Consider the following 24,124-nt stretch of genomic DNA (forward strand, 5'->3'; position numbering starts at 1 on the left):
CAGAAGAATATATTGTTTTTGCATTTATTTGCAAGTAACTTACTATGCTGTAAAATTAGGAATATAATAGAAAGGCTATTGATGTTCATTTATTGTATTCAAGTTCATTGTATCTCACTTTCTTTTTTTTTTTTTTTTTTTAAATTTATTTATTATTATTATACTTTAAGTTGTAGGGTACATGTGCATAACGTGCAGGTTTGTTACATATAGTAGTTCAAAACTCTTTACATGAGATTTGAAAAACACACATACACCACCACCTGTGATTTGGATGATTAATAAACATGACGGAAACAAAAAAGGAATCAAGAAATTATAACTGCACATATTTTATTCAAATATTATTATAGCAAAAACTTTGGAAGAGCTATACTTGTTGAACTTTAGATGGAAGGATATGATTGTGCTGCTATTCCTGCTCTAGTCTCTGCTTAATCCCGAGGTCATTAAACAGGACTGTCCCTTTGTCCCCCATTTATGCAACCCAGGAACATGAACCATTTTAAGTCTCATAAATGCACATGATCCTTCATATTTCAGGATCTCTCTCCACGTTTTATCCTCTTCTTGTAAGCATCTTCTGCCTACTTTTCCCTGACCAATTCCTTCTTAGGCTTATAAGTTCCTCTCAGTGATCATTTCTACAAAAGACTCTTGCAACCTTCTTTCTTCGGTCTCAAGATATTTCCCTTGATAACAATCTCAATATTATCTTGGATAAATTTGTTCATGATGAAGTGAAAAGTTAAGTAATTAAATGTTTAATAGCTGTTTTTTTTTTTCTTCTGCAGAACATAAGCTTTAAAGGGGCAGGGACTCTTCTTTTCTTTCAATTTTCAATAACTAATACAGTATCAATATCTTATACTGAATAGGAATGAAACAAATATTTACTAAATGAATAAATGCAATGCAATTTTAACTTCCTACCATATTCAAAAATCATGATCCCATGTATTTAAACCTACAGATTTAAGTAGGTGACTCTCATTTTAGAGGGAAAAGCGCACTATTATTTTAAAGTTTCTATGTATATGTTTTATTTAAATGAGTTTTCTTTTTTGGCAGGGCCTTATCAGTTCATTTCTAATGTATAGGTATCTTTAAACATTTTCTTTTTTAATCTCAAATCAGATATATTGTAATTCTTTTAACTGAATTTTTCATTTTCTGAATATCATACTAATATAGGTATAGGCAATAAATAATTCCAGTTATCTAATTCATACTTTTCATTGAATTAAATAATGTATATGTCATTTTAATTATTAAACTTAGTGGCCTGTTAGCTAAGTTAGGGGCTCTATTAAAGTTAGGGGCCCAGCCAGGCATGGTGGTGGTGGCGCACGTCTGTAATCACAGCACTCTGGGAGGCACAGACAGGAGGGCTGAGTCCAGGAGTTCAAGACAAGTTAGGGCATCATATCTACAAAAATAAAAATAAGAAGGTTAGCCAGTCATGGAAGTTCTTGCCTCTAATCCTAGCTATTCAGGAGGCTAAGGTGGAGGATCACTCGCGCCCAGGAGTTTGAGGTTACAGTGAGCTAGAGCTGCATTGTCTCCATACAGCAAGACCCTATCTATAAAACAATAATAGTAATGATGATGATAATAAAAAATACAGTTAGAGGCCATTTGCCCCCATTTTTAGTATTCTTGTTTCATTATACCTTTACTTCTAAGAACTTATTAACACCAACACATGCTTTAAATTCTAAATAAAAACATCACTAAGAGAGAATTTTTCTAGAAAGAATGCTCAACTTCAAACATGATGAATTAGCACCTACTCTGAGCCACTTATGTTTTCTAAAGATATATACAGAATTTTTCAAATTTATTATTTAAAGAGCTATAGCCATAAGAGTTAAAATAAAAGCTATAGAAGAGGAACATAACAGCTTATTAGCCTATTAGCGGTAGAATTAAACATGATTTTGTAATATCCAGGCCTTGTTTAGAAGGGAAGATAGTATCTCAAAGCCAGAGGTCTGCTTAGAGACCATCTAATCCCAACCAGATGAAGGGTGCTTTCTCCACAATTATCTCTCATCTCATAAGTAGTGGAACAATTATAAGGATAAGTTTTTCACTATCTTATCAGCATCTCTTTACATTTTTGAACATCCAATATGATTAGAAAGTTTTCTTTTACATTGACATAGAATATGTGATGTTATAACTTCCACACATCCTTACCTGTTTGTTTTGGATTCAAACAAAAAACAACACATTCAGTCAACATTTATATTAAACATCTTGAAAGCACATTTTTATTATTGCACCAATATTGATGTTGGTAGTTCTGAGATCTCTGAAGTTTGACTTACTACTCCAGAGTGTAGTTAATTTAGACTAAGAGATCTAATCTCATTGGTAAAACTTAGGTTTACACTTTAGTTTCTCTTTACCATCTTGTCCTTTAATTTGTTCTTAACCAAGTTTAGCATATTCTTTCATATCTGAAAAGTATTCTCTCTCTCTCTCTCTCTCTCTCTCTCTCTCTCTCTCTCTCTCTCTCTTTTTGAGACAGGCTGGAGTGCAGTGGCGCAATATTGGCTCACTGTAACCTCCGCCTTCCGAGTTCAAGCGATTCTCCTGCCTCAGCTTCCCAAGCAGCTAGGATTACAGGCACCCGCCACAGTGCCTGGCCTATTTTTGTATTTTTATTAGAGATGGGATTTCATCATGTTGGCCAGGCTGGTCTCAAATTGCTGACCTCATGTGATCCACCCGCCTTGGACTCCCAAAGGACTGGGATTAGAGAAGTGAGCCGCCAGCCCCAGCTCATCTGAAGAGTATTCTCTTCGATAAAGACAGAAGCAAAATAGGAGAGGAGAGATATTACAATGTCATTCATTCTTATTGTGATAGCCATTGCTGGTCAATGCTCTGGAATGAAGAAATATATGGACAAGTCCAGTCTTCTTCCATGCTCAAAGTAAACTAAAAAAAATCCTTCATGTGACCTTATTATTAAATATAAATCTAAGTTTATTCAGAAATCATCTTTGATACTAGTGATATATTTGCAAACCCAGGCTGAATTTTATATTTCTTCTTGATTGTATGTTATACTAAAAACTGACAATTTGGACATGCACAACTGTTAGACTCTTCTTGGGTAAATATGACGAGTTTCCAATAATACAGTTGGGGAAGGTGACTGTTGTCACCTTGATGAAACTCTGACACATGTTCTGCTACTAACTGGCAAGTAAACATGAACGATTATATAACTTTTGTGATCTGGATGACTTCTGATACTCTGTCCTTTTGGTGCTTCAATAGCATATGTCACCCAGATCTAAAGGAAATGTAACATTGTTTTAGCAATAGGATTTCGCTGTGCATACTCAGATAGCAAACAATCCTCTGTATCAGTGTTCAGATATTAGTGCACTTAAAAATCAAGGATAAAATAAATGTAAATAAGGGAAACTATGTTTCTCACTGTCGGAGTAGGAAATTTCAAATTAGCAATAGGGAAGGGCAGAATGATCCATGCGGTATTGAGTTAGCATTAGTGGTATCAGTATGAACTAATGTTTTAAGTTAATATAGATAATGGTGATAGATACATAGATAATTATAGACATGTCTGTTTACAGAAATTATGTACATTTATTTCCTGGTTCTGTCTGCTCATAAGAGCTGGAAGCAATGACACTTTAATAGCAATGAAAACAGTTAATAATCACATCTTGGCTTTTAATGTATTCTCCAATTAAAGGAACCAGTGTTCTTTGGAGAAATGAGTAATTCTAGCACTGGGGCAGGAAATACACAAGATGAGCCTGGAGCATTTTTTAGAGTCATAAAAAAAGGAAGTGCTCATAAAACAAAACAATGGGTTATGTCAAGGAGACGCAGGTGACAAATGAAAGAGCTTCCAATGGTCAAAGTCCGAACAATTTGGGCAACAAAATAATGTTATAGTAATGTATTATAACCCAGATTATAAAATAACTATATATGAGTCCATGACAATATGTAACTGATTAAATTAAACAGCTAAATAGGAAAGCAAATACACATATATATGTGTATACACTTACTAGATTTTATACATTATTTATTCAAGAGAAGAAACATACCAGCCACTTCCTTTTTTAGAACCATTTATCTTTTTTTCTAGTCAATCAACAAATTTTGAAAGACAAGTTTTATTGGTAATTGGAAAGACAAATTGTATTGGTAAATACAATTTTTATTAATTATCATAATGCTAGTTACATAACTTGTTAAAGCTATCTCTAGAGGCATACATACCCTTGGAGTATGTATTTCCAATTATGTTTACTAAATGTCCCTTAAGTATGAATTAGGGCTGTGGACACACACACACACACACACACACACACACACACACACATACACACACAGATTGAGAGAGAGAGTCTATGTTGAAGTATTTTAGAGCAAATTATTGATATCATAATACTCTTTTTCCCACTTTTTTTTTTTTAACTTGTCTTTTTCATATATGAATTTTCCATAGGGCTTTCTATTCAGCCCTATCTATTTCTTTAGGCACAGTCCTCTTGTTATATTAGATGCAGTTACTCATGATTTTCAGTCAGGGCTTCATTGTGGGGACTTTCCTAACTGGTTTTCCATCTTTCTACTTCTGAATGCTGACTTTTGCTCACATTAGTCAGTTTGCTGTCATTAACTATAAGAAAACAAGGTGTTGCAGACTGAAGTTTCCTGTAATTACTTCTTTTCCAACTGGAACTTGCTGTCACATTCATGTTATGCCCAGAGAAGCAGCTGTGTCTGTTACTTTTCAATTTTTTTTCAGATATAATTTTCAGCCTGTCAAGTTTTTCAGATGTTTAATATTTATCCAAATACAATATTCTTCTAGGAATTATTTCATCAGAATTTTTGAGATACCTATATATGGCAAGCACAAACAAGATACATTCTCTGCTACCTAAATTTTGCGGTTTAGTTAATGTGTGGGATGCAACAGATAAACAGATAGTAATTATACTCTGTAAAAGCCTTTAGGAAAAAGGTGTGCACAGGTGTTTATTAAAACCCATTGAAGGAGTTTCTAAACCAGCCTTTTTGGGAGTATTTGGTTAGAGAAGGCTTCCTAGAGGAAGTGTCTTCTGAAATGAATCCTAAAACACAAAGGATGATGTATAGGGATGCAGAAATGAAGAAGACAGGGTGAGCTGAAGCTCAGTGTGGAGAAAGAGAAGTTCATATTTTTGGGATGCAAGTAGCTCAGGAGATGAAGGTGGAGATAATTGAGGAGTAGCAAAAGATGAGACTGCAGCAGTAAGCGGAGAATATATCACGATGGGTCTTCTGTGTCATGCTACAGAGTTTGAATATGTTAGGGACTTGACATAATCAGGTTTGCGTATTACAAAGATCACTCTAGGAATAATAAAGAGACAAGATTGAAAAGGCTATAATTAGAATCAGGCAGAACACAGCTGCTACTGCTAAGATTTAGCTGAAAAATTATGAGGTAATGAATTAAAACAGTGGAAATATGAATGATGAGGACATAAATCTCCAGCACCACTCACAGTACCTATCAAAATCAACATTTCATAAATATATTTGAATAAATGAATCAACAGATAAAATTAAGAAATTTAGGGTAGGATTTGAAGGGGTGTTCAGCTTGAGCAGCAAAATTGAAAACTCTAATAATGAGAGTTAGCATGAGGAAAACTTTGACTCAAAGACAGACAGAAATTGGAAATCCAGATGACAAGGGACTTAAAAGAGGCAAATTTCAAGTGAATAAGTATCTTTTTAATACATAAATCTTATATTTTTGACATCTGATTGGACCATTCACAATATACTGCCAAAACAACATGAATTTTATGTTTTCTGTGTTATCTGCACCAAAATGGGTATATCTTCTGATTTATACATTTTAATATAAACATTGTATTACTGCTTAACTACAGTGCCCCTCTGCTCTCTATCTAGTCTTTCTCTAGCTCTTTTCTTTTCTTACTTAAACCCATTCACATTTACCATGTGTTCTATGGTCTGTCTTGAACAAAACTTGCAGTATTTTAATCTGTGCCTATATCTTCTAACGTGTCGGGATTGTTGGGAAAGAAGAACCAGATCATTTTTTCAACTCTGTTCCCATTTTCTGAGCTGCCAAGCCAGTTATAGCATTTTACAATATTTGATGGTGTGGGTCAACACAGCCTGGAAACACCTGTACTCAGTAAGTACTACCCACGCCTGTGTTCGTAAGCATGCCTCACAAAAAGCAAATTCACCCAGAAAAATCCTCAAAGAACCTTGGTCTCACCCCTGGTTGGAAAGAGGATCCAATTGTGGATTTGTAAGCAATCAATCATGTTAAACCGCTGCAAGCTCAGCAGACATATTCAAAAGGAACATTAGGAAGATGAGTTCTTAGACTTCCCATAGTGTTCGTGTACTTCCTATTTTTACAAAATGTGCTTCTGGCTCTCTGGATTTATATCTGCTTTTTTTTTTTTTTTTTTTTTACCTTACTGATTTGGCTCACTCCAAAATTTTGTTTTCTGGTTTAAGGCTGATCTTCTCCATCATTTTTAGTTATGACCTGAACAGTCAGTTCCATTTCAAGTAACCCTGGCTTGATGTCATATCCTCCACAGATTAACTTCATCTCTCTTAGGCCAGCTTATATTTCTGCAGCTGCCCACTGGAGGACAATGTAGGACAGAGGCACCATGGAGTGATGAAGGGAGAGGTCCTTCACTTACAGGGACTGTTAACATATTCCATGCAGATGCCAATGATTGTCTGAAGAAGAATGAAAGCTGATGAAATAAAAATACCTATTCTTATAGGCATCAGACCACCCATATTTCATTTGAATTATCCAAATTTGAATCATATATTTGATGTTAATATAAGGCTCTAGAACTAGAAATACCATTTGATGCAGCAACCCCATCACTAGGTATATACCCAAAGGATTATAAATCATTCTATCATAAAGGCACATGCACATGTATGTTTATTGCGGCATTGTTCACAATAGCAAAGACTTGGAACCAACCCAAATGCCCATTCATGATAGACTGGATAAAGAAAATGTGGCACATATACACCATGGAATACTATGCACCCACAAAAAAGGATGAGTTCATGTCCTTTGCAGGGACATGGAAGAAGTTGGAAACCATCATTCTCAGCAAACTAACACAAGAACAGAAAACCAAACACCGCATGTTCTCATTCATCATAAGTGGGAGTTGAACAATGAGAACATATGGACACAAGGAGGGGAACATCACACACCAGGGCCTGTTGGGGAGCTGGGGGCCTAGGGGAGGGTTAGCATCAGGAGAAATACCTAATGTAGATGACGGGTCGATGGGTGCAGCAAACCACCATGGCACGTGTATACCTAGGTAACAAACCTGCACGTTCTGCACATGTACACCAAAATTTAAAGTATAATAAAAAACATATTAGCCGATTCATGGATTAATTTGAAAAAATATTTTCAATCATATAATTATTGTCGCATTGACATAGTCTGATCTGTATAGATTATATTTTTTAACATTCCCATTTATAAATTGGAAAATGATTCTTATGGTGATACCTATTTGATTAAATTTGTTCAATATATATGTGGTTTAGACTTCCCTAAATTGGGAATATATTGATATGAATCCAAGTTTCCAAATCACATACAATATTTTATCATGCTACTTAGGACTGCTTGGAAATACAATGTTAACTCTCAAATAGATTTTAATATTTAATAAATAATTTCTTAATTTGAAACTGATATATTTTAAACAAGTGAGTTATCTTATGGAAATATGTTTGATTAAATTTATTTCAAAACTCTAAAATCGTAAGTGGATTATAAATTTACTCTTAGCATTGCAAAGCCCAAAGCATAATGATTAAAAACAGCCGGGGAGAAGGCTGTTTTTAATAGGTGGGAACTGAACAATGAGATCACTTGGACACAGGAAGGGGAACATCACACACCAGGTCCTATTGTGGGGAGGGAGGAGGGGGGAGGTATAACATTAGGAGATATACCTAATGTAAATGATGAGTTAATGGGTGCAGCACACCAACATGGCACATGTAAACATATGTAACAAACCTGCACGTTGTGCACATGTACCCTAGAACTTAAAGTATAATTAAAAAAAAAAAAAAAAAAAGGCTGGAACCGAATTGCTTGGATCAGTTCTCAAGATTGCTACCTGCTAGCTGTTTGTCTGTGGGAAAGTTATGTAAACTCTGTGTGTCTAATTTTCTTCATCTATAAATTGGGAGTAATTGTAGTATCTTTCTTACAGGGTTGTGATAAATATGAAATGAGTTACAACCATCAAAAATCAAAGAACTGGTACAGATAATTATAACTACAATGTGTTTGTTAAATAACATTTTAAATGTTCTGTCAGTATAGTGTTGTATAAAATTAAGAAGTTCTAAATGTTGTATCATAGAATTTACTTAAACTTGGAATAATACCTTAGGTTTCTAGGATTCTCAGAGGCACAAAAACAAGGCATTTCAATAGAATAAGAATTTTAATGTTATTTTCTTTCTAAAGATATCAAATTTATATCTCGATTAAAATGAGTCTTTCTAATATTTTATTGTCTGTCTAAAAATGTATTGTGAATTTTTCAAAAACAAATAAAATGTTGATTATATGGTCAGCAAAATCAATAAGTTTGGCATTTCATATTCATAAAGTTTGATTTATAGTGATTATTACTGGTATTGTTCAATTTCCTATGTGCTGTCTTATCAACAAATAGTATGACTTCTGAAGGTCAAAAATGAAATAAAAAATATTTTGTGCATCTGTTACTTCAGTCTATTTTGAATGGCAAACTGGTTGGCAATTGCCTCATTGAAAATTTAATTTTCCTTTCATATCTTTCATCCTCTGTGGTTATATAAATGACTATATTTGCAATCATGCTTTCCACAGATAAAAGCCCTGTGGGTTCAGTCATTGGTTGAACTTTAAAAATAAATACAGATAAAAGAATTCTTTATATCGTATTTTCCTCATCTATTTATTCTACTTAAGACCAAATTCTTTATGCTATTTTAAACTTTATTTTCTCTATTAAGTTCTCTTATATTGCTGCTATTCAAAATTGTTTTCCCAACTTCATTGCTACACTAATTTTCTTTTCTTTTCTTTTTTTTTAACCATGGCATAAGAACTATAGACAAAATAAACATAAATGAGCTGTTTTTAATGGTGAAACAATGCTTATAACTTTAAAGTCTCTATTCCATGAACTTTCTTGATCAAAATATATTTTGTATGCTACATGGTAATTCAACCAGACATACTTCTACTTTTCTGGAATTATCACACAAAAGAGATAAAGTATTGAAAAGTAGTATGGAGATTTCTTAAAGAACTAAAAGTAGTTCTACCATTTGATCCAGTAATCCCAGTTCTGGGTATCTACACAAAGAAAAATAACTAATTATATCAAAAATACACCCACATATGGATATTTATGACTGCACAATTCACAATTGCAAAATATGGAATCAACATAAGTGCCCATCAATTGAAGTGAATAAAGAAATTTTGACACATATATGTATATGTGTATATGTATATAACATATATATGTGTGTGTGTATTATATATGTATATATGTGTGTGTATACATATATATACCATAAACACTACTTAACCATATAAAAGAGTGAAATAATGTTTTTTTGCTACAACTTGGGTGGAACTGGAGGCCACTATCTTGGGTGAAGTAACCAGGAGTGAAAAAAACAGATACCACATGCTCTCACTTATAAGTAGGAGCTAAGCTGTGGGTACGCAGAGGCATACAGAGTGGTAAAATGGGCATTGAAAACTCCGAAAGGAGGAGGATGCAATGGAAGTGAGGGATGAAATATTAGCTATTGGGTACAATGTACACTATTGGTTGATAGGTACAATAGAAGCCCAGACTTCACCGTTGTACAATTCATCCATGTAATCAGAAACCACTTTTTTTTTTTTTTTTCTTGAGACAGGGTCTTACTCTGTCGCACAGGCTGACATGCCATGGTGTGACCATGGCTCCACTGCAGCCTCAACCTCCCAGGCTCAAGCAATCCTCCCACTATAGCCTCCCAAGTAACTGGGGACACAGGCACACGTCACCAGGCCCACCTAATTTTTAAATTTTTTGTACAGATGGGGTCTCGCTATGTTGCCAGGGATGGTCTCAAACTCCTGGGCTAAATTGATCCTCCCATCTATGCCTCCCAAAGTGTTGGGATACAGTGCCCAGTCTCAAAGAACACTTGGTCCCCTAAAACTATTGAAATAAAAAAAATTAAATGAAAAAATAAATATATTCAAATACAAACCTATTAAGCATTTATTTTGTGTTAAAATAACATAAAATGAAATTTTCAGGTTTCACCATTTTTTTTGTTGTTAGCAATAATATTTATATATGTTTAAAAACATGTTCTCTATTGTTAAAAAGTGAATTTTTTTACCTGACATCCTGTTTTTTTTCACTATGATTACTCAAAATTCACTTGGATGATTTTTATTTTCATTTAAATCATACTGTGCCATGTAATTCACTCAAACAGAAAAGGATTCGTCCAGGAATCCTTTCATAGTTGGTGCTGTTACCTGGTTTGTACACTCCTAGACAAAAAATGTCATGGTCATTTTAATATTAGTTGATATGCCCATTTGTGGCCAAGTCACTTAGGCAAAAACCAGAGGGTGTAACTCAATATTTTAAAAAAGATCACTGAACACATACTATAGAAACATCCACTTCCTGTTTATTAAATTGAAAAATACATATACAAACACACAGATCAATCTGCGTTTCATATGTAGATCTTTGTACAGTAAGTTTCTAGCCTTATTTTAATTTCTTTTTCTTAAAGACCTTTGGAAGAGAAGTGGCTTGGTCCTCATTCTGTATGGGTAGTGTGGAGACTCTCCTTTTATTATCTCATTCTGAAGCATTCTCTTTTAAATATTCATTTATCCCAATATGGTTCATTTTGAAATACAAAATTTATTTTACTTTAAGGTTCACATGGTAATTATATAGACTTCTGAATCATTGCAGTTCCCCAAACTTTCATCTTCAAAGTACAGAGAAACATTTCCCAAACTTTGTTCAATAAAACATCAGAATCCTTCTGTTAAATTTGGAAACAATGAGATAGCTTGTCTTACTTTAGGAGACCAATAATGAATTAAACCGTCTTAAGGACTATAAAAATATCCTACCGTAAATAAACCAGCATAATTTTATGTAAAACAGTGCTTACACATTTTAAAGACTATAATCTCTTTATTTTTTTTTCTTAAAATTATTAGGTATGGTTATAAGTAGGTGCTGTAAAAAGTATAATTGGAAAATGTTGTGATTTCTTTGGTTCTACTAATGCTGTTATTAATACTCCCAATATACTTGCAACACCACAACCAAATGAGTTAAAGTTCTCTCCATGCCCACTTTTCAAAAAATGCCTGTTGCAGCTGCCTGAAAATGACTATCATTCCTTTCTTTTCAGCAATGGTGGGGAGTTATGTAAACCACCTTGACTTCAGAACAGAACGAATTTTAGAGTAAGTAATACTTCACAGACTCTTCTTTGGAGAAGTTGAATCCCTGAATAGACCAATAATAGGCTCACAAATTGAGGCAATAATTAATAGCCTACCAACCAAGAAAAGTCCAGGACCAAATGGATTCATAGCTGAATTCTACCAGAGGTACAAGGAGGAGCTGATACCATTCCTTCTGAAACTATTCCAATCAACACAAAAAGAGGGAATCCTCCTTAACTCATCTTATGAGGCCAGCATCAGCCTGATACCAAAGCCTTGCAGGGAGACAACAAAAGAGGATTTTAGATCAGTATCTCTGATGAACATCGATGCAAAAATCCTCAATAAAATACTGGCAAACCGAACCCAGAAGCACATCAAAAAGCTTATGCAACATGATCAAGTGGGATTCATCCCTAGGATCCATGGCTGGTTGAACATACGCAAATCAGTAAATGTAAGCCAGCATATAAACAGAACCAAAGACAAAAACCACATGATTATCTCAATAGAGGCAGAAAAGGCCTTTGACAAAATTCAACAGCCCTTCATGCTAAAAACTCTCAATAAATTTGGTATTGATGGCACGTGTCTCAAAATAATAAGAGCTATTCATGACAAACTCACAGCCAATATCATACTGAATGGGAAAAAATAACCTGGAAGAATTCACTTTGAAAACTGGCACAAGACAGGGATGTCCTCTCTCACCACTCCTATTCAACATAGTGTTGAAAGTTCTGGCTAGGGCAATCAGGCAGGAGAAAGAAATAAAGGGTATTCAGTCAGGAAAAGAAGAAGTCAAATCGTCCCGGTTTGCAGATGACGTGATTGTATATTTAGAAAACCCCATTGTCTTAGCCCAAAATCTCCTTAAGCTGATAAGCAACTTCAGAGAAGTCTCAGGATACAAAATCAATGTGCAAAAAATCACAAGCATTCTTATACACCAATAACAGACAAACAGAGAGCCAAATCATGAGGGAACTCCCATTCACAATTGCTTCACAGAGAATAAAATACCTAGGAATCCAATTTACAAGGGATGTGAAGGAACTCTTCAAGGAGAACTACAAACCACTGCTCAATGAAATAAAAGAGGACACAAACAAATGGAAGAACATTCCATTCTCATGGATAGGAAGAATCAAGATTGTGAAAACGGCCATACTGCTCAAGGTAATTTATAGATTCAATGCCATCCCCATCAAGCTACAAATGACTTTCTTCACCGAATTGGAAAAAACTACTTTAAAGTTCATATGGAACCAAAAAAGAGCCCGCATTGCCAAGACAATCCTAAGCCAAAAGAACAAAGCTGGAGGCATCATGCTACCTGACTTCAAACTATTCTACGAGGCTACAGTAACCAAAAACCACATGGTACTGTACCAAAACAGAGATATAGACCAATGGAACAGAACAGAGTCCTCAGAAATAATACCACACATCTACAGCCATCTGATCTTTGACAAACCTGACAAACACAAGAAATGGGGAAAGATTCCCTGTTTAATAAATAGTGCTGCAAAAACTGGCTAGCCATATGTAGAAAGCTGAAACTGGATCCCTTCTTTACACCTTATACCAAAATTAATTCAAGATGGATTAAAGACTTAAATGTTAGACCTAAAACCATAAAAACCCCAGACGAAAACCTAGGCAACACCATTCAGGACATAGGCGTGGGCAAGGACTTCATGTCCAAAACACCAAAAGCAATGGCAACAAAAGCCAAAATTGACAAATGGGATCTAATTAAACTAAAGAGCTTCTGCACAGCAAAAGAAACTACCATCAGAGTGAACAGGCAACCTACAGAATGGGAGAAAATTTTTGCAATCTACTCATCTGACAAAAGGCTAATATCCAGAATCTGCAAGGAACTCAAACAAATTTACAAGAAAAAAACAAGCAACCCCATCAAAAAGTGGGTGAAGGATACGAACAGACACTTCTCAAAAGAAGACATTTACACAGCCAACAGACACATGAAAAAATGCTCATCATCACTGCCCATCGGAGAAATGCAAATAAAAACCACGATGAGATACCATCTCACACCAGTTAGAATGGCAATGATTAAAAAGTCAGGAAACAACAGGTGCTGGAGAGGATGTGGAGAAATAGGAACCCTTCTACACTGTTGGTGGGACTGTAAACTAGTTCAACCATTGTGGAAGACAGTGTGACGATTCCTCAAGGATCTGGAACTAGAAATACCATTTGACCCAGCCATCCCATTACTGGGTATATACCCAAAGGATTATAAATCATGCTGCTATAAAGACACATGCACACGTATGTTTACTGCGGCACTATTCATAATAGCAAAGACTTGGAACCAACCCAAGTGTCCATCAATGATAGACTGGATTAAGAAAATGTGGCACATATACACCATGGAATACTGTGCAGACATAAAAAAGGATGAGTTCATGTCCTTTGTAGGGACATGGATGAAGCTGGAATCCATCATTCTCAGCAAACTATCACAAAGACCAAAAAACCAAACCCCCCATGTTTTCACTCATAGATGGGAATTGAACAATGAGAACACTTGGACACAGGAAGGGGAACATCACACACCAGGGCCTGTCATGGGTTGAGACGAGTGGGGAGGGATAGGCTTGGGAGATATACCTAATGTAAATGACGTGTTAATGGGTGCAGCACACCAACATGGCACATATATACGTACGTAACAAATCTGCATGTTGTGCACATGTACCCTAGAACTTAAAGTATAATTAAAAAAAGAATTATTTTGGTTACTTTAGTCCATACTTAATTTGTGTTACTTTATGGATACTACAAGCAGGGTATTGTCATTTAATTATGACATGCTAAGCTTTTCTATTTGAAATTACTGAATTGTGTGGTTGATTAAAATTATATGTCAATATTTACATCTGTACATTTATGTCTACATACATGCAAACATGTAATAATAGTGATTACAAAATATCTACTAAGTGCCAGGCAAGACAGGCAAACCAGGTCATTGTCTTCAAGGGTTTTAGAATCTAGTATGTAATCAGTATGTGCCTACTTGTCTCCAGATTGTGTTTCCACACAAACTTCCATATATATTTTTTAACTAGGATAGGAGTGGATTCTCACCTAGATATTGAAGGAAAGTACTAGGACTAACATTTTAGCATAAAGACTAGCCCAGTAGAAACCCACTCATAAAAGTAATTGGTCAAAAAGGACTCAAACTTCTTTTTTGCTGCCAGCAGCTAAGGTGAGACAGGTGATACTCTTGTGGCTGTGCCATCCTCTCATTATACCTAACTAAGGAGTTGAAGGACCTCTACAAGGAAAACTACAAAACTGCTGAAAGAAATCATAGGTGACACAAAAAAATGGAAACACATCCCATGCTCGTGGATGAGTAGAATCAATATTGTGAAAATGATCATAACACCAAAAGCAATCTACAAATTTAATGCAGTTTCCCTCAAAATACCACCATCATTCTTCACAGAACTAGAAAAAACAATCCTAAAATTCATATGGAACCAAAGAAAGGGCCCAGGTAGCCAAAGCGAGACTAAGCAAAAAGAACAAATCTAGAGACATCACATTACCCAACTTCAAACTGTACTACAGTCGCCAAAAAAACATAGTACTGGTGTAAAAATAGGCATATAGACCAATGGAACAGAATAGAGAACCCAGAAATAAAGCCAAATACTTATATCCAACTGATCTTCAACAAAGCAAACCAAAACATAAAGTGGGGAAAGGACACACTATTCAACAAATGGTGCTGGGGTACTTGACAAGCCACATGTAGAGGAATGAAACTGGATCCTCATCTCTCACCATATACAAAATCAACTCAAGATGGATCAAAGACTTAAATCTAAGACGTGAAACCATAAACATTCAAAAGATAACTTCTGAAAATCCCTTCTAGACATTGGTTTAGGCAAAGAGTTCAGGACCAAGAACCTCAAAGCAAATGCAACAAAAAAGTAAATAGATGGGACTGAATTAAGCTAAAAAGCATCTGCAAAAGAATTAATGAGTAGAGTTAACAGACAACCCACAAAGTTGTAGAAAATCTTCAAAATCTATACATCGAGAAAGGACTAATATCCAGAATTTACAAGGACCTCAAACAAATTAACAAAACCCCCCAAAGATCTCATCAAGAAGTGAGCTAAGGACGTGAATAGGCAATTCTCAAAAGAAGATATACAAATGGCTAACAAGCATATGGAAAAATGTTCAATGTCACTAATTATCAGGGAAATGCAAATCAAAACCACAATGGGGTACCATCTCACTCCTGCAAGAATGGCCATAATAGAAAAATAAAAAAAAAATTAGATGTTGGCATGGATGTGGTGAAAAGGGAACACTTTTACACTTGGTGGGAAAGTAAACTGGTACAACCACTGTGGGAAACAGTGTGGAGATTCCTTAATGAACTAAAACTAGATCTATCATTTGATCCAGCAATCCCACTCCTTGGTATCTACCCAGAAGAAGTCATTATATGAAAAATATAGTTGCACACACATGTTTATGGCAGCACAATTTGCAATTGCAAAAATATAGGACCAGCCCAAATGCCCATCAATGAGTGGATAAAGAAAATGTGGTATGTATATACCATGAAATACTATTCAACTATAAAAAGGAATGAAATAATAGCATTTGCAGCAACCCGGACGGTATTGAAGACTATTATTCTAAGTAACTCAAGAATGAAAAACCAAACATCATATGTTCTCAATCATAATTGGGAGCTAAGTTATGAGGACAGAAAGGTACAAGAATGATACAGTGGACTTTGGGCCTCAAAGGAAAGGGTTGGGGTGGGGAGGGATAAAAGACTACTTCGTGGATACCTTATACACTTCTTGGGTGATGATGCACCAAGATCTCAGAAATCGCCACTGCAGAACTTATTCATGTAATCAAATACCACCTGTTCCCCAAAAAACTATTGAAACAAATTTAAAAAAAGAACTTAGGATCATGGTGCAGTATGCAGAGCAGTAGAGTTCAGTGGTGATGCCCAATGCAGGATCCTAGACTGACTCTTTTTTTAGTAAGAATTAGGGATGTACTTTCTGCTGCCTAGTTACCACCCTCCCATCACCACCTTTGTTCCCACCCAGTTCCTGAACCCGTTCACTGACTATTCAATTCTGCCACATACATTGTATCCTTAACATGATTCTTAAACTAGAATTGCTTGTGTATCTTCCAATAAAGAAGCCTGGTTGATATACCTATTGTGAAAAGCCTAGAGTAGAGGGAAAAATGACTAAAATAAATGTGCCCAGAAGGGAACATCTCACTAGCTGCAAGAATTAAAACCTCAAGACTATACCCCCAGCTACCAAGAGGGATTTGAATTACAGTATTGAAATGAAGTAAAATATTTAGTTTCTGTATTTTCTCCTCTAAGAGGGATTGAAAACCATATGTACATACAAAATACACATACTCATTATACTAATTCTCTTGGAATTCTCTGACATTGATAAGAACAAGGAAGGTGGTAAAATTTCATATTTATAATACCTAGGTAGGTTAATTTTATTCTCATAGCTATATATAATCAAATTCAATTAAGTAAAACTACAATAAAATTATTCTATTACTATATCTGATACTTCTTAAAAGGGAACATTTTAATTTTATATTTTATTTTCTCTATACTTAACAATGTTTTTTACTATCTCTGTGTGTAGAGACAATTCTGTTAGACTATATCAGCCTCTCTTTTCTTGAATGTTTTGGTTGAGTAAAGAGGCCAAAGGTGTATTGTAGAAGGTGAACTGTAATTTTGGAATGCATTCTGCCCCTTCTGTCTTCTCTTACCAATCCCAGCATCCCCTCCCCATTATGTTTGTGTTATTACATAAAATGTCTTCATTCTCATAGTAATGCTAGCTTTGAAACTTCAAGTCCCTTCTGAATCTTCCAACTCCTTGGCCCCTATTTTTAGTTAGTTGCAAAATGATAAAGATACAAGCCTTCACTGTAGCTTGACTGGTCCTCTCTTGTTCTAACTGGCCTTTATAATTTTCTTAGTAGGCATCTACAATAAGTACATGGCTTTTCCTCTTTATTTTATCCTATAGCTTACATTTGTAGTTTGTCACTTCAATTCCTTGAAAACAAGCTCCCTATTTTAGCATCTATGGTCTTTCACCATATGACTTAAACCATATTTCCAGGTTGACAACCCTTAGTAATTTCTCTATGATTTTCATGTCCAATATTGAAAGTAGCCCTTGAATTTAAGCACATTTTAAAGTTACTACTTCTGTGATTTTTTTCTCATGCTGCTCCTCCTGCCGGAGTTCAGAATGACCAATATGTATAAATTGCTTACTACGTTTCAGGCTCGCCATGAGCTTTTGGCATGTTTTATCTCAATCTTCATAAAAATCCTATGAAATAGAAATGGAAATGATGCTTATTTTACAACTAAAGGAACTGAGACACAAATCACATAAGTCACACGCTCAGAGCTGCATAGCTAATAAGTGAAAAAAAATCCAGAATCTGACCATAGAGAGTCTAAACCAGCAACAATACTTAATTAATGAAAATATGTTAAGTAGATAAACGTATTTAAGAGATCATGTTCTTTGATTTGTCATGGTTGCCATTCAAAATGAATAGTAAGATATCATGTTATTATTGACAATAATAAAGAAAATAAGAAAAAAGGCCTTATCTTTCATTTACACAAGTTTTACTTGTTCCCTAAAGTCTATGCCTGCCAAGTGATTCTCCTTCACAATTTCCTGTCCTTTTTCTCTCTGGATGAAATCCACCCCCTTTTGGAACTCTTATAATTCTTACTGCATGTTTCTCTGATCCACTGTGGTTTATTCTTGCCTGGATTAGAGCTCTTCTAGAGGCTCATATCCTTGTGTTGTGTTTCTGCTAGGCTGTCAGCTTCTCAAGCATGACTTTTCATTTTGTCGTTCTCTTGAATAGAGTAGGTGCCCCCAAAATACTTATTGTTCGCATCAACACAGAATTACAAACAAAAATGGCTAAACTTAAATTATCTGTGATATCTTTGATGTCTAAAATTGAAGCATTGTTGTTTTTAAAGAAATTCTCACACTACAAATGTATATTTTATTTTTTATTTACATGTTGAAAAAAATATTCTGCATGTTCTTTACTTATGTTCGTGGTTAAAATATGGAGTTGCTAATTCAGTTTTCAAAAAGGTTATTGCTTTTATGTATCCAGCTGTAATTTTTATCTCAGGTTGCAGTTATAATCTGCAGGAAGACATTAAGGCCAGTTTTCATATGATCAAATAATCAGGAAGAGTGCAAAATTATCCATGTGCAGGGGGCTGAAAAAACCCATGAAAACTTGGGGGTCCTGACTTGATGGTTTCAGATAGTGGCTGTTTTTCAAGGCGCTTTCTGAAACTGCCTTGAAATTTCAATAAAAAGCAGCAACATTTAAATAAAAAATAGCAACACAGTCAAACAGGCATTAATCAATGGGGGACTAGAAGCAGGAAAGCAGCTATAACTCTATTTAGACAATAAGTATGCTAAAATGAGGATCAGGTAGCTGGGTGAATGCCTTTTATTTATTTATTTTTTTTCTGTTTATGATCAATTGGTGCAGAGCAAGGGTACCATGGAGTGTAACTTTGAAGCTAATTTCCACTCTTTCTGATAATGTGTGGTTTCTCAAATGGATCTGACAAATCTGAATTAACAAAAGAGTGTATTTATTTTACAGTGTTATAGTAGGAAAAGTGTTATCCACAGGATAATGGATAAATACACATTATTTCTACTATCTAGTTTCATTGTGTTCCTGGCATCTGCTGAAGGGTAAGAATACACTGGGCCATTTCTTTCTTTGATGTTATACTATATTGAAAAAAACAAAGAAAACTAAATGCTAACACAAGTTACCACAATAGAGTTATACTTTAAGTTGTATGACATTTGTTTTTGTGAAGCCCTTATGGTGTCCTGTTTCTTTCCCAAGCCTTCTCCTTAGTACTCCCAGGATTAGAAACTTCCCAATGGCAGGAATATTTTGCTTTTTAAAATAAGATATTGAACAACATATTTTATTTCCTTCTTACATGTCATATGTCTTTGCAAAGTTATTTAAACATCAAGGTTTTGTAGAAAGAAAAGGAGAGAATTAAGAGAAGTGAAAAGAAGGAAAGAGGAAGATCAAAAAGAGTTCCCTGATAAAAACCAAACACCGCATGTTCTCACTCATAGGTGGGAACTGAACAATGAGATCACTTGGACTCGGGAAGGGGAACATCACACACCGGGGCCTATCATGGGAAGGGGGGAGGGGGGAGGGGGGAGGGATTGCATTGGGACTTATACCTGATGTAAATGACGAGTTGATGGGTGCTGACGAGTTGACGGGTGCAGCACAGCAACATGGCACAAGTATACATATGTAACAAACCTGCACGTTATGCACATGTACCCTAGAACTTAAAGTATAATAATAATAAATAATAATAATAAAAAAAATCACCTTGACATTTCCAAAGTGTTGAGAACAGGGCTCAACAAATAGGACACATTCTGGAAATGGGTCTAACCAGCCACATCTTAGAGAGAACAATGGAGCCCCCTCATTATTGGGCAATTTATGGTAACCTTGAAGAGCTATACTCCCTTGGAAAGTTCCTCCTGTTGTCAGACCTTGAGGAGCAGAGGTGCAGTGGGAAATCACAGCAGCAATATTGTGGGATACTGGGCTGTTTGGCACCAGGGACAGGTTTGGTGGAAGACAATTTTTCCATGGACTACAGCAGGGAGGGATGTTTTGGGGATTCAAGCACATTGCATTTATTGTGCACTTTATATTTATTAATATTACATTGTAAAATACAATACAATGAAATAATTATACAACTCACCATAATGTAGAATCAGTGGGAACCCTGAGTTTGTTTTCCTGCAACTAGATGGTCCCATCTTGGGGAGATAAGAGAGACAGTGACAGATCACCAGGCATTAGATTCTCATAAGGAGTGTACTACTCAGATCCCTCACAAGCACAATTTACATAGGGTTTGTGCTTCCATGAGAGTCTAATGCCACCACTGATCTGACAGGAGGCAGAGTTTAGGCGGTAATGTGAGTGATGGGGAGTGGCTGTAAATACAGATGAAACTTTGCTTACAGCCTGTAGCTCACTTCCTGCTGTGTGGCCCAGTTGCTAATAGGACACAGACCAATACTGGTCCATGGCCCAGGGATTGGGGATCCATGCTGTAGATTGATGTCAGCATCTTATGCTAGGCAGACCAGAGATGCACTGAGAGGTTGAGTTATCAGTGATCATCAGATGGCAGAATTTGAACTGAAATGTTATTTCAGTTTACTTGTTCACCTGATATCTCCAAAGTGTTGGTCTTGGAAAGCAAGAATTAAACTCATTCTTATACTTTTAATGGTTTGTCCTATACATTTTCCTAAAACATGCCATTACTTTGATGCATTAAGTAATTCAAAGCTTGAGTTCGAATATTAAAAAGTGAGGTTGCCAGTGCAATATTAAAAAATAGAAAGTATTTAAGAGACAGCTCCTACAAATAGGTGACCAACTGTCCTGCTTTCCTAGGAACTGTCCAAGTTTTTGCACAGCAAATCCCACATTCCAAGAAACAGCACAGTCTCTGGCAAAGTAGGACTAAAGAGATGCTTGAAGATTAAAATGCCTGTAGCTTCAGAGGTAGTTTTTTTTCCCCCCTCAAGAAGCCTTTTATCTTAAGCATCCTCTAACATAGGTAGTGTTTTCTCAATTTCAAGGCACTACTGCAGGTCCATCTGTTTAGACAGCTTTTCCTCCATTGATAGGTGAGATAAACTACTGTTATTCCTCCTTTGCATTTATGAGGCTCTTTTCTCTGTATGCATAAAATGCTTTCTAGATATCTCATTAATCCTAACAACATTCCCGTTGGTAGGGGAGCAAGCATTATAACTTCAGGTAGTGAAGATTCTTGTCACTCTAATAATGGCATTTTATTACTTAGCTTAATGTGATTTTATTGCAGATGCCTGGAAGTTTGAAACAGAGTAGTTTTTGCAAATGGAAATAGTAAATAAAAAACATCATCCTGGACATAATGCTTTAGGTTAAATGTTAAAGTTTGACATTGAAGTTTGAGATATGAGAACACATAGTGCCTTCTTTTCCATTTTTGATTTACATTCAACTTTTCTATTTTGTTAGTTTAGTTAAATAGCTTAACATTGCTTGTTTTCTATGGAAATGCTTATGACTTCTCACATCTTTAGTATGCTTTAATGTGGAAACATGCAATTTTAGAGCTGGAAGGGATTCCAGAGATCATCCAACTGTCTATATTAATAATTCAAATTGTCAATTCCTTTTTCAAGTTAGGAGGGGTAATATGCTACAGTGGGAAGACTTCTGGAGTGAGTTTCCACATTGTTTATGCCCCTGCCAGGCTGTGGGACTGTCGAAAGTCCCTTACTCACTCTCAGACTAGGATTTTACATCTTGAAGATGAAGGAGTTGAACAAAGCAATTCCTGGGTTTGTCTCTAGTTCTGAAATGATAAAGACCAGATGCTTTGGTAGTTTGTAACTCACCTGAGGTCACAGAGTCAAGACCCTCATCCACGTCTCTGAATCCCTGGTCTAATCCACCTCCCACAAACAATCTATTCTTGTGATTTTTAAAATTATTTACATAATAATCCTTCTATTTCACCTCCCCTGGAATAAAATCATATTGAATATTTTCCCTATTTTTTTTTTTTTTTTTGCTGGTATCTCCTGAGATCAGAAACACAACGAAACTTGCTTAGTAGGCCATCTGTGTTCATAGACCACCTGCCTAAACAAATTTTCCAAGCACCAATTATATTTCCTAGAGGTGCACTGCATCTGGTGGCCACCTGCTTTATGGGTCTGTGAGCAGCTCATCAAGTGCATTAGGTGGGAAAGTCAGAATTTTTGGGAGGAGAGTAATAAAAACCACAATCCCCCAAATTTGTAGAAAATTAAACCTTTAAAATGACAAATATTTGTTGATTGCAAAAAATTCACTTAGCATAACTTGTAGCATCAGAAATTCACAAATCAAATTCTAAATAGTAATTTTGACCTATTTATACTGAATTTTCCCCTTTTATTTGTATTGCAATAAACTTTTCCTTCCAAGTAGCAAAAATTGCTATACATTTTGATTGTTTTATTTACATGTTATTTCATAGAGATTGAAAACATAATTATGTCCATTTTACAGCTGAAGGAGTGTTGGTTGTGTGAAGAAATAATGAAGATACATTAAACAGAAATGGTTTCTGGAGTCCCCCCTTAATGTTTTATCCATTAATGTGGTTCTCACTTCAGTATTTCATCTCCTTCTCTGGCAGGTTTTACAGCAAGCATTCCATCTTGGGCAGTGGTACCATTTCATTCTGCTATATAATTAAGATAGAATGGTCACACAAGTGATTTGCAGTGGTTCTTGAAATAGTAATTAAGGTTTCTACCTTCACACTGTCAGGCATTTATTTTTTTCCCCTCAAACATTAAATGAAACAAACTGTTTAATTACTTGAGCAGCTATACCTGTCTCTTGGGAATTAAAGTGTGCATCCAAGTAGAGGTGAAAAGAACCATTTTAAACATTACTGGGCAAGTGCATAGCTCACTGGGGAATGATTGCACCACTGATCATATGGCTGACAATCCTGTATAATAACTTCATGATTCTCATCAGAATTTATTCATTTTTTGGTACTCTGTATTAAAATTCTTCTTTGGGTCACACATTCCAAAATACGTTGGGGATTTATTGCTAGATATTATCAGTCTTACTGTATTTCCTCAAATCTATGACAGACTGTATTTGGTGAACAACTAACAAGGCAAAAACACTTCCATTCATGAATTCAGAGATTTCAAAGTGTGAAAAAGTGCATGCTACAATGGATGCAATATGATTGTTTTTAAAATTTTATTATCTATTGACCCAGGTCTGTGCCAGGACTGTGGGGGCTTATAAATAGTGAATAAAGCTACGACCTTTTAGTTTTGACAAGATCCACTATGAAGTACCCTTTAAAAGGCCTGTTTCAGAGAGAAAAGTGGGAGATACAATATTAGAGATAGTAATTTTTATTTTCTAATACTATAAGACTAGAAAGTCATTTTCCACAAACAGTTCAAACAGCTTCTAAGGGATTTACTTTCTTTTGAATAACTCATTTTAGACCTGAAAATACTTTATAATATTCCAAGGGAGACAACATCACTATTATAAACAGGCCTTAAACAGTGACTGAAACTAATGCAAAAAAAATCTTTCATTCCTATTTTTTTCCTGGTTCACAGAAGTTGTGGGTAGAGAATATACAAAGCATTGCTGTATTATTTGGTGCTGACATTTGTATGTGAATAACAGGAACATTTGTTATTTTCTTCAAACATCAACCAAATGCTTTCTGACATTGTACTCTAATTTTGCAGGATACGGAATCAAGTGTCATAAATGACAGAG

At 35.4% G+C, this 24,124-nt stretch overlaps 1 long non-coding RNA gene across 1 annotated transcript in view; it reads right to left on the reverse strand.

The window, feature by feature from the left end:
- Nucleotides 1-337: 337 nt before the first annotated feature.
- Nucleotides 338-24,124, reverse strand: part of LOC144341240 (uncharacterized) — a 68,065-nt gene continuing 44,278 nt past the window's right edge. Inside the window, exon 3 of the long non-coding RNA XR_013418118.1 lies at nt 338-1,429. This is a non-coding gene — a long non-coding RNA (uncharacterized LOC144341240). The remainder of the gene's footprint in view (nt 1,430-24,124) is intronic.

Source organism: Macaca mulatta, chromosome 6, assembly GCF_049350105.2.
Source record: "Macaca mulatta isolate MMU2019108-1 chromosome 6, T2T-MMU8v2.0, whole genome shotgun sequence".
In the NCBI taxonomy this organism is placed as follows: domain Eukaryota; kingdom Metazoa; phylum Chordata; class Mammalia; order Primates; family Cercopithecidae; genus Macaca; species Macaca mulatta.